This window comes from Nyctereutes procyonoides, unplaced genomic scaffold (genome assembly GCF_905146905.1).
Source record: "Nyctereutes procyonoides isolate TBG_1078 unplaced genomic scaffold, NYPRO_anot_genome, whole genome shotgun sequence".
Lineage (NCBI taxonomy): Eukaryota > Metazoa > Chordata > Mammalia > Carnivora > Canidae > Nyctereutes > Nyctereutes procyonoides.
Window position 1 is genome coordinate 34,031,657 of NW_026575135.1, and position 10,411 is coordinate 34,042,067.

Sequence of the window (10,411 nt, forward strand, 5' to 3'; positions counted from 1 at the left end):
TGCTGATAGGAAATGGTAACTATATGGCAGGCAGTTACTATGGTAACTAACTATGGCAGTTAGTACAATGGTGGTCATCACTTTGCAATTTACAAATGTAAATTATCAAATTGCAATTTACAATTACAATCTCCAAATTTGTAATTTTATACTTTACAAATTACAATTATCAAATCAACACACCTTAAACTTTCACAATGTTATGTGCCAATTATATCTCAATAAAGTTGGGGCAGAATGCTGATAGGCCAGGGAAGAGATGAGGATTAAAAAACAGACCTTTCGGTTTAGCAAAATGAAAGTCATTAATCACTCTGAGGAGAGCAAATTCTGTCAGAGTGGTGAAGGAAGCAGGATTCAAGTGGATTTGAGGAAGAAAATAACCGGACACATGAGTGTAAGTTTTGCTATAAAGGTGAAAAAAGAAATTACGTGGTGGCATGAGGGGAAGATGCAGTCAAGACAGATCATTGTTTTTAAAGATTTTATTTAAGTTTTTATTTATTTAAGTAGCCTCTGCACCCAACGTGGGACTCAAATTCACAACACTGAGATCAAGAACCACATGCTCTACCTTCTGAGCTAGAGAGGAACTTTGAAAGGTAATTTTTTTTTTTTTTGGTGGGCTCCATGTTGGGTGGGATTTGAACCAATGACCCTGAGACCAAGACCTGAGCTGAGATCAAGACTTGGATGCTTAACCAACTGAGCCACCCAGGCGCTCCCATCAATAGGTAATTATTCTAAGATAGGAGAAATAACAACACGTTTACATACTGAAGGGAATAATCTAATAATTAGTGAAAATACAATCTTGCTGGAGAGAGAGATAATGGAGCCGAATCTCTGAGTAGGCAAAAGGAATAGGATCTTATGAATAAGTGAGGAGCTGTCCTCAGAAATGTAGAAACTGTTTAAGGTGATTCCAGATCCTAAAATAACAGGAGGGAAATCAGAGGGAATGCAGGTATGCCCACCTCTCACATTCACAGCAATTGTCATCAGTATCAAGGCATTTTTCACACCTCTCAGCCCAGAACTAACCTAAAAATGGTCAACATACCTTCCAGGCATACTAACAATAGATGAGAGCTGGCGCATGTGATGAAAAGTCTTTTGGACTTTTTGGAAGTCCAAAGTTCAAAAATAAGTATAAGAAGCAAAAAGGCCATTGCCTCTCCTTCTCTGACAAATAACAAATATTCACTGGAGACATAGGTTATTCTTAAATTTAGAAAAAATACTCTAGCTGCTGTCCTACTATAAACAGAAACTAGGATGATTTGATAGATAAAAGCTGACAAGAAGCCTCATCCAAACCTGACATGCAAACTTCTATTTGTAACTCCAAAGCTGGCTGTACACTTCAGCCCTACTCACACCCAAGTCTAATTAATCTCTTCCTAATCTGCCTTCCTCTTCAGTAAACACTAGCCTGTCCTCTCTTTCTGGACTTTGATACCATGGTCGACTAACTTTCTTATTAGATGCTCAGCATCTTCATTAGGTGTTCCCTCTACTTCTTAGGCCTAGCAAAACCTATACTCTCCTTCTTTGGTGGCAACTTCAGTAAAAGCCAATCATCATTCTAAGCTCCAAGGCCCAGAAGAACATTTCCTTACCATTTACCCCCATAGCTCTGAGGGCATGTCATGCAAGTATCTTCACCTCATATATACTCATCACTTCTACAGGCATCGAAAACTTCAGCCACAGTCTACTTTTCCAGTCTGAGTGCCACGGTTTTCTGGGGTCCATGTCTGAGTGATTCATTCAACACATCAGTCTCATTGCTCTTGAATATCTCCTCATCACTCCATTTTAGCCATATACATCCATGGCCAAACCCTACATTCTATTAGCATCTTAAAATTGTCAACTCCAATATTCTTCTCTGAGTCCAGAATACTTCTATCAGTTATCTCCCTTATACCTACATACACTTGTATACTTACCTCAACCCGACTTCTAATCCCTTGAACCAGTTATTTTTTCAAGTTTATTTATTTTTTAGTAATCTCTACATCCAACGTGGGGCTTGAACTCATGATCCTGAGATCAAGAGTCACATGCTCTTCCAACTGGGCCAGCCAAGCACCCTTGAACCAATTATTCTCTTTCAATCATTCAGCCTCCTCCTGCTTGGTTCACCACCTCCATGCCATCTAAATCTCACATTCCATCACTTCAACCATCGTCTTGCTAATACTTTGAGCTCCAACACATTCCTATCATGCACAAAACAAAGTCCAAGTACTAGATCATTCCAACTATTCAAAATCTCTGGCTTTACTGATTTTTGTTACAGAAAGTCACACAATTACATGAACTAAAAACATTACAAATTAATAATTCTTATTTTTAAAAGATTTATTTATATGAGAGTGCATGGAGAGGGGAGGGGCAGAGGGAGAGCAAGAGAATCCTCAAGCAGACTCCCTGCTGAGCTCAGAGCCCAAAAGGGACTCCATTCCAGAACCCTGAGATCATGACCTGAGCAGAAATCAAAAGTTGGACACTTAACCAACTCAGCCACCCAGGCGCTCCTAAACTAATGACTCTTGCCTATCTTATAGACCTTCCTAAAATTTCTAGTGAGTTCTCTCTTCAATTCTCCACAGTGTTTGACAATTGACCATTCATTCTCTGAAATTTTCTATCTCCTTTTCTTCTAGAGCTCCAATGTCCATTAGGCTGTTCCCTCTCATTGTTTTTCATTGCACATCTTCCTTATGATGGTGCTTCTGAGAGCTTCTCTTCTGTTTTATTCTTTCTTACTCAACAAACTCTCTTAGGTATCTACAACCATTTACACTGTTTCTACTATTACCTACATGTTGATAACATCCTCACCTCTATATTGTATAAAATCCTTTCCTCATCCCCAGACCAATGGAGCCAACTGCCCACAGAACAGCACCACTGTGTGACCCAGAGGCATATCCAAGACTCATCTTAGTCACCTGATAATCCTCAGGTGGTTCTCACCTTGGGAAGTCATAAAGCTAGGAGGCATCTTGAGTCCGCCTTTTCTTTATCCCCATATCAAACTGGACACCCAATTTCATCATCTTCACATACTTTGGATCCATCCTAGTCTCTCAAACACCCCTGCTAATCTGGAGCTCTACCATATTATGCTTTCACAAATGGGCTTTGCCGGGACACTTGGGTGGCTCAGTTGGTTAAATGTCTACCTTCAGCTCAGGTCATGATCTCGAGGTCCTGGGATGGAGCCCTACATGGGGCTCTCTGCTCACTGGGGAGTCTGCTTCTCCCTCTGCCTCTGTGCCTGCTCTCTCCTGCTCTCTCTCAAGTAAATATATAAAAGCTTAAAAAAAAAAAAAAAGCAAATGGGCCTTGCTGCACTACAATTCATCCATCACCTTGCCACATGAAACTGACTTAACTTTTTTCAACTTAAAATCTCTTACCAATGGATTACCACAGCCTTGAGGATAAAGTTCAAAATCTTTAACACAGTAGGAAAGAGGGCCTATCATTATGGGCCCCTTGTTTACATATTAAACTTCATCTCTCTGTCCTCCCCTTAATACATTAAGAATCCATTTTGTTTCTGTCAGTTTGGCCTCACTTCCTTCTTGCGCCTAGAATGCCTTATCCGGGATCCCTGGGTGGCGCAGCGGTTCAGCGCCTGCCTTTGGCACAGGGCGCGATCCTGGAGATCCAGGATCAAATCCCACATCGGGCTCCCGGTGCATGGAGCCTGCTTCTCCCTCTGCCTGTGTCTCTGCCTCTCTGTGTGTGTGACTAACATAAATAAATAAAAATTAAAAAAAAAAAATAGAATGCCTTATCCTCCATCCTCACCAATTAATTTCTACTTGCTTTCAAAATTCAGTTAAAGCAAACATTCTTCCAAAAGCCTTCTCTAACTCCCCTAAAGTCTCATACACATACAGTTTTCCTGTCCCCCACAGGGCTCTATGCATGCATCTGACTATAATATTTATCTCTTTATATTTTGGCCTGCTCTATGACTTCCATGCAATACTATAAGCTCCTTGAAGGTAGGTTAGGGACTTGGGACCAGAGCAGATACTCTTTGTCAAATGAAAAAAATAAATGCAATATCTTTAGGGATGCCTGAGTGGCTCAGTGGTTGAGAGTCTGCCTTCTGCCATGATCCTCGGGGTCCTGGGATCAAGTCCTGGAAGGCTCCCCAAGGGGAGCCTGCATCTTCCTCTGCCTTCTGTGTCTCTCATGAATAGATAAATAAATAAATCATTTTTAAAAAAATACAGTATCTTTAATATCTATAACTCTAAAAATTCCATTAACTTGTTTCAACAATTCAAAGTGTTTCAACAATTCAAAACCTTAATACGAAGTTTCTTCTACTACATGAGTCCTAATATTATATATTAAAACCTGAAGGTTTGATTAAATAAACCAACCTATTCGATGATTGTTAAAGAGAGGAAAACTTACAATAAATTCTGAAAGCAGCTAGGCCAAAGGAAACGGTTTTTAAAGAGAAGAGAGAACTATAGTTACAGCATTCACAATAATAATAACATTTGTTCAACATGCTTATCAGCCAAATTAGCAAGCATTTTTTTAACCAAAAAAAAAGATTAAAAGATATAGTCTAATGCACTGAAAAGAACTGAAGTCTTCAGTTTAGAAGTGTGGGTGGACTGCTTCAGTAGTCCCCAGGCAAATGAAAATGTTAATCTCAAAATAAATAATAATAATAACTGACTATCTACGCAGCTTGTTTTCAAATTCCTTTGGCCTAAAGAAATGTTTTTCCATCATGAACAATGGAAAACTGTACAGTATTTAATAGCAAAGCTTGTGAACATCTTAAAAATATAAAAACTAATCAGACTAACTGAACAAAAGCCAATATAAATTTAGCAAAATTTCAAAATCATAAATGCAATGTTATTACTTCCAATGTGATTTGAAATAGAGTAAGAAGTTATGAGGTTAGAAGTACTTGGGGGACTCAATTTATAAAAATAATATTCACTATTATTTCAAAATAGATGAGATCTTCCACATTGCTTGAAAGTTTGTTTCAAATAATTTAAATGGGAGAAAAACTGATAAACATCCTCTGTCCCATAAGCTTAGCAAATCTTGTTTCCTATCATATAGAGATACTATATACTACCTCAATCCAATTTATCAATTATGAATCACAGACTTATGTTATACTTACATAACTATACCATATTTTATTATACTCATCTCTATACCTGTAGCACTTTTTAAATTTTTTTAAAATATTTGTTTGTTTGTTGTTTATTGGGACACCTCAGTGGTTGAGCGTAGGCCTTTGGGTCCAGGCGTGACTCCAGAATCCCCCTGATCGATCCCACATCAGACTCCCTGCATGGAGCCTGCTTCTCCCTCTACTTATGTCTTTGCCTCTCTCTCTCTTTCTCTCTCTCTCATGGATAAATAAAACCTTTTTTAAAAATCACTTTAAAAAATATATTTGTTTGAGAGAAAGAAAAAGCATGAGAGAGCATGAGTGGGGAGAGGGAGAAGTAGGCTCCCGCTGAGCACAGAACTGGACACAGTACTCAATCCTGGGACTCCAGGATCATGACCTGAGTCAAAGGCAGACACTTAACAGACTGAGCCATCTAGGTGCCCCTCTGTAGCACTTTTTTAAAAAAGACACAATATAGCAGTGCCTGGCCTATTCAGTCAGAGAAGCATGGGACTCTTGATCTCAGGGTCATGTTGAGTTCAAGCCCCATGTTGTGTATAGGGATTACTTAAGTAAAACTTTAAAAATATATATAACATATATACACATAATATATGTATTTCACATCTCCTTAAAAAATATGTATTACCCACATGTAATGTGATCAAAGTTTAAGTTATCACCGTTTCTTTTTTAGTTAACCATTAACAGATAGATGCCCAGTGATAGATGAATGGGTAAAGAGGATGTAGTACATTTTATTTACACACACACACACACACACGCACACGAATATTACTCAGCCATAAAAAAAAAAAGAATGAAATCTTGTCCTTTGGAAGAACATGGATAGAACTAGAGGATATGATGCTAAGTGAAATAAGTCAGAGAAAAAAAAAAGAAGAAGAAATAAGTCAGAGAAAGACATGATTTCACGTATGTGTGGAATCCATAAAACAAGACAAACAAAACAGAAGCAAAGTCATAGATACAGAAAACAAACTGTTGGTTACCAGAGAGGGGAGTATTTGGGAGGCTCACAAAACAGGTAAAAGGGATTAAGAGGTACAAAAACTTCCAGTTATAAAATCACTAGTCAAAAAAAATAAAAAATAAATAAAATAAAATCATTATGTCATGGGGATATAATGTACAACATAGGAAATATAGTCAATAATACTGTAAGAACTTTGCATGGTAATTAGACTTACAGGGATTTCATAATATATAAAAATATCAAATCACTATGATATACACCTAAGACTAATAAAGATACTGTATGCCAATTACACTTCTCTACTTTAAAAATCAAGCTGTACTATAGGCCTACCCTACCAATAATCTTGACACTATTATTTCCTTACTTTCCTTCTAAATACAGTTATAATTGTATTTTTCATTGTGTTTTTTCTCCTCAAACTTAAAACTACAAAAGCTTCCTCTTGGATTTTTTCCCCTCAGTTCTTGCATTTTTCCTCAGTCTTTCATCTTGATCTGATCCATTTCCAGAATTGGAAAGGTATAGCAAAAGCAAAACTGAAAAGTCCTATTTCCTTAAACTTTCCAAATCCCTAATAGTAACAATTTAATTCACTTAATGGTTTGTGGGCAACTTCAAAAAAGTATCACAAGTCTATGAATATTATGCCTCAGAACTATTTTAGAAATCATTGTATACTTGCAGGAAGGGCAAACAATTTACTTGTAAGTCCCATCAACCAATCAGCAAATGAAAAATTGTGGCTGTGGGGGACCTGAGTGGCTCAATTGATTAAGCACCCAACTTCAGCTCAGGTCCTGATCTCAGTGTGCTGGGATCCAGCCCTGGCTCATCGGGGAGTCTGCTTATCCCTCCCCACTGCCCCTCCCTCTGCACCTGCTCACCTCTCTTTCATACATATAAATAAAAAAAATTTTTAAAGCTATTGTTATATTTCTGTGGCATTTTTATTCTCAAACTATTTATGGTTATCAATTCTCAACTGGAAGCAGCAATCAATTGAAATTCAGTAAATTTTAGCTTGATAAAACAAATGCTAATAGCACCTGGTGGCTCAGTCGGTTAAGTATCTGCCTTAGGCTCAGGTCATGATCCCAGGGTCCTGAGATCAAGTCCCACATCAGGCTCCCTGCTCCTTTGGGACCCTGCTTCTCCTCCCTCTGCCTGCCACTCCCCCCTCCTGTGCTCTCTCTGTCAAATGAATAAATGAATGAATGAATGAATGAATGCTAACATAGTCATCATATGATATATATTAGCCAGAGTGACAGTAACTACCTAACATTTAACCAAAGCAAGTTAACCAAGGCAGAGGTTTTTAGCTACCACGAATCTACCACTGCAACTCAAAATACTTTGAAAATTGCATATTTATACAATTTTTTAAAGATTTACTTATTTCAGAGAAAGAATGAGAGAGAACGAGCACACATGGGGGAGGGGCAGAGGGAGGGGAAGAGAACCTCAAGAGGACTCCCCGCAGAGCATGATGACCTGAGCCCAATCAAGGGTCAGACACTTAACCTACTGAGCCACCCAAGTACCCCCAATTCTTTTCATATCATACCTTTAAACATAGCATTAAAAAGCTACTGATTATTACATTTCCAAATTTAGATGAGTCATAGTGCTTTGTATGCAGGAATTGAATGTGAATCAAAATTGTAAATAAGCACTTGCTTGCTAGTCAAAAATTCAATGTGGACAGATTCAGAAAGATTAAAGCATATAATCCTAATATACATTGTGTTTTTAAAACGATCACTTCCCAACCGTTAACAAAGTTCAGTAAACATGCCAATTGCCCCCCCTCTCCTTGAACATCTAAAAATTACAGAATACTTCTAATCCCATTGCCTCACTTTACAGACTGGCACCCGAGACCTCGGGTGTTTCAAAATACATCTAGTTAGCAGGATTACAGCACCTCGGGCCACCATGGTCTGAGGTTTACAGGAGATGAAAGTAAGAAAAAAAAATGAAGTCTCAGAGGAGCTCTATCCTAGGATATAGATTCATGAGCTTCTACACCTAAATCTGGAACATGAAATTGAACCATCAAACAACAACAACAAAAAATTACAACTCAAATCTAGACAATAAAACTGGCAACTCAAATGAGAGAAAAGGCAGGGAATGCCCATTTTACTCATAAGACCCAGATCATCAAGGAATTACAAAAAAAAAAAAAAGTTTGTTGAATGGATGAATGAATGATTGTATGATACTTGATACGATGACTTGATTGATTTTAGAAGCTCCAATTTCAGGAGCTAAACTGAAGGATCATGATGCCATAGCTGAAATTAAAACTCACGGTGCAACACACAACCCCTATGTGCAGCACAACAGCCAAGTCTGTGCAAATCTCCGCATAGCTGTTGCAGGTATTTCAAAACATATATATATATATATATATATATATATATATATATACACACACTATTTTTTCAGGTAATTCCCGCAAAGGAGGACAGAGCCAGAGAACCGGTAAGTCTGAAAACAGGCCCTGCTCACCCATAAGCCTTTGCATGAAAGTGGACAGGATCTCAGTGAGTCACTGATAATAATCAGAGCGTCCCCCCAGCCAGAGGACGCGGCCCGGAATCGCCGGCCCTGCCTTTAACTAGGGAACCGGTCAGGGGAGTGGAGCCACTGCAACCTGCTGCAGGTAAGTAAGCAAGGCTCGCGCCGATCCGTTTCCGAGTCGAGATCCTGCTGAGCCGATCGCAGCACCAGGGCCGGCCCCGCCCAGGCACCGCGCAGCTCTCCCACGCACAAGGCCTGGTCCTCCGGGAGTTCAGGGCCCACCCAGGACGGGACGACGGCGAACCGCAAGGCCGGTCCCCTTCCAGGCCACCCACGCCCCGGCGCGGCCCTGCCGCCACATGCTCCCCTGCCCCATCTCCCACGCAGCCCCAGGCCCGCAGGGCCTAAGCCGCCCTCCACGCCGAGCTGAGACAGGCCACGAGCGGGTGCGATCCCGCGGCCTCCGAGCAGGGGCCAGCCGCACGCCGCCCGCCGCCCGCCGCCCGCCGCCCGCCGCCCGCCGCCCGCACAGCTTACCTCCCTTCTGCCCCAAGCTCAGCCCCGCGCCGGCTGCCTGACGTGGCCCGCCCCGCCGTCTCGAACGCCTGGGGGCGGAGACTACGCGGAGAGAGCCAATGGGCTGGCAGACTGCGAGCGCAGGCCCCGCCCCCTCCGGCTTCGCCCCGCCCCTCCCCGCTCTCGCGCACGCACGGTCAAGGCCAAGGCCGCGCACTGCGGCTGGAGGGCGGCGAGCGCGGCTCCCCGCGGCTCTGCAGGAGCCCGGGGCGGCGCAGAGCGGTGCGCGCAGGTGGGGGCCGGGGGAAGCCGGGGGGGGGGGGGGCCGGGGGAAGCGGGGGGGGGGGGAGGGCTGCAGCGCAGCGGGGGGTAGCCCGCGAGGACCTCGCTGGAGATGCCCCTGCAGCGTGCTTGGGGAGTCCTGTTGGCAGCCTGCCGCGATGCAGCTTTTGGCGACGCAGAGCAGTTTCTTGGGGTTTGGGGATTTTGTCTCCCAGAAAAAAAAAAAAAAAAAAAAAAGTCCCGTTGACATTAACGATTCAGAAAATCTAACGCAGGCGGCCTCCTTGTCACTTCGTTCCTCGCCTTGTAGCTGCCGCCTCGTGTTTTCACTTCCTTGGCCAACAGAGAACACTGCGGCTGCCAATGCTGCACGGGTGCATCCACCTGTTGGAGAGTCCTACAAAACGCTACAGCCTGCATATTTCTGCCCAGTTAATCTGGGAAGAGCAGGCACATGTAACTATTGCTATGATTGTTATTAGTTTTGTCTAATACTTATTGCGTGTCCATCTGTGCATGAACACTCATTTTCATAAGAAGGCTGTAAAAATACCAGGCGCAGTAGAAGAGAAGCTGAGGGAGACAGCAGAAAAGAAAGAAAAAAGTGAGAAGGTAATGAAGGAATGGAATTCTGGTTGTGGAAAAATTATATACAAGAGTTAAAACAAGTTGCTCTAGAGAACCTGACCCATCCACCAGTTTCTAAACTCTGGTATATCTTTAAAAGTAAGTATATATAGAAGTGGAGAGCTTTTTAAAAAGTACCAGTACCTGGGCCCATCTCTAGAGATTCTCAATTTAATAGCTCTGCTGTGAGTCCTTGGTACTGGTACTCTCAAGTTGCCAAAGTCATTTTAATGTGCTGACACAAGAGTTCTACTTCTCATTTGTAGGAA

General features: G+C 41.7%; 1 protein-coding gene across 2 annotated transcripts in view; it reads right to left on the minus strand.

The window, feature by feature from the left end:
• FOCAD (focadhesin) overlaps positions 1 to 9,305 on the minus strand; it is a 312,624-nt gene extending 303,319 nt beyond the window's left edge. For both annotated transcript variants that reach the window (XM_055301666.1, XM_055301665.1), the window contains exon 1: positions 9,255 to 9,305. The gene's annotated coding sequence lies outside the window, so the exon portion shown is untranslated. The remainder of the gene's footprint in view (positions 1 to 9,254) is intronic.
• Between the last annotated feature and the right edge of the window lie 1,106 nt (positions 9,306 to 10,411).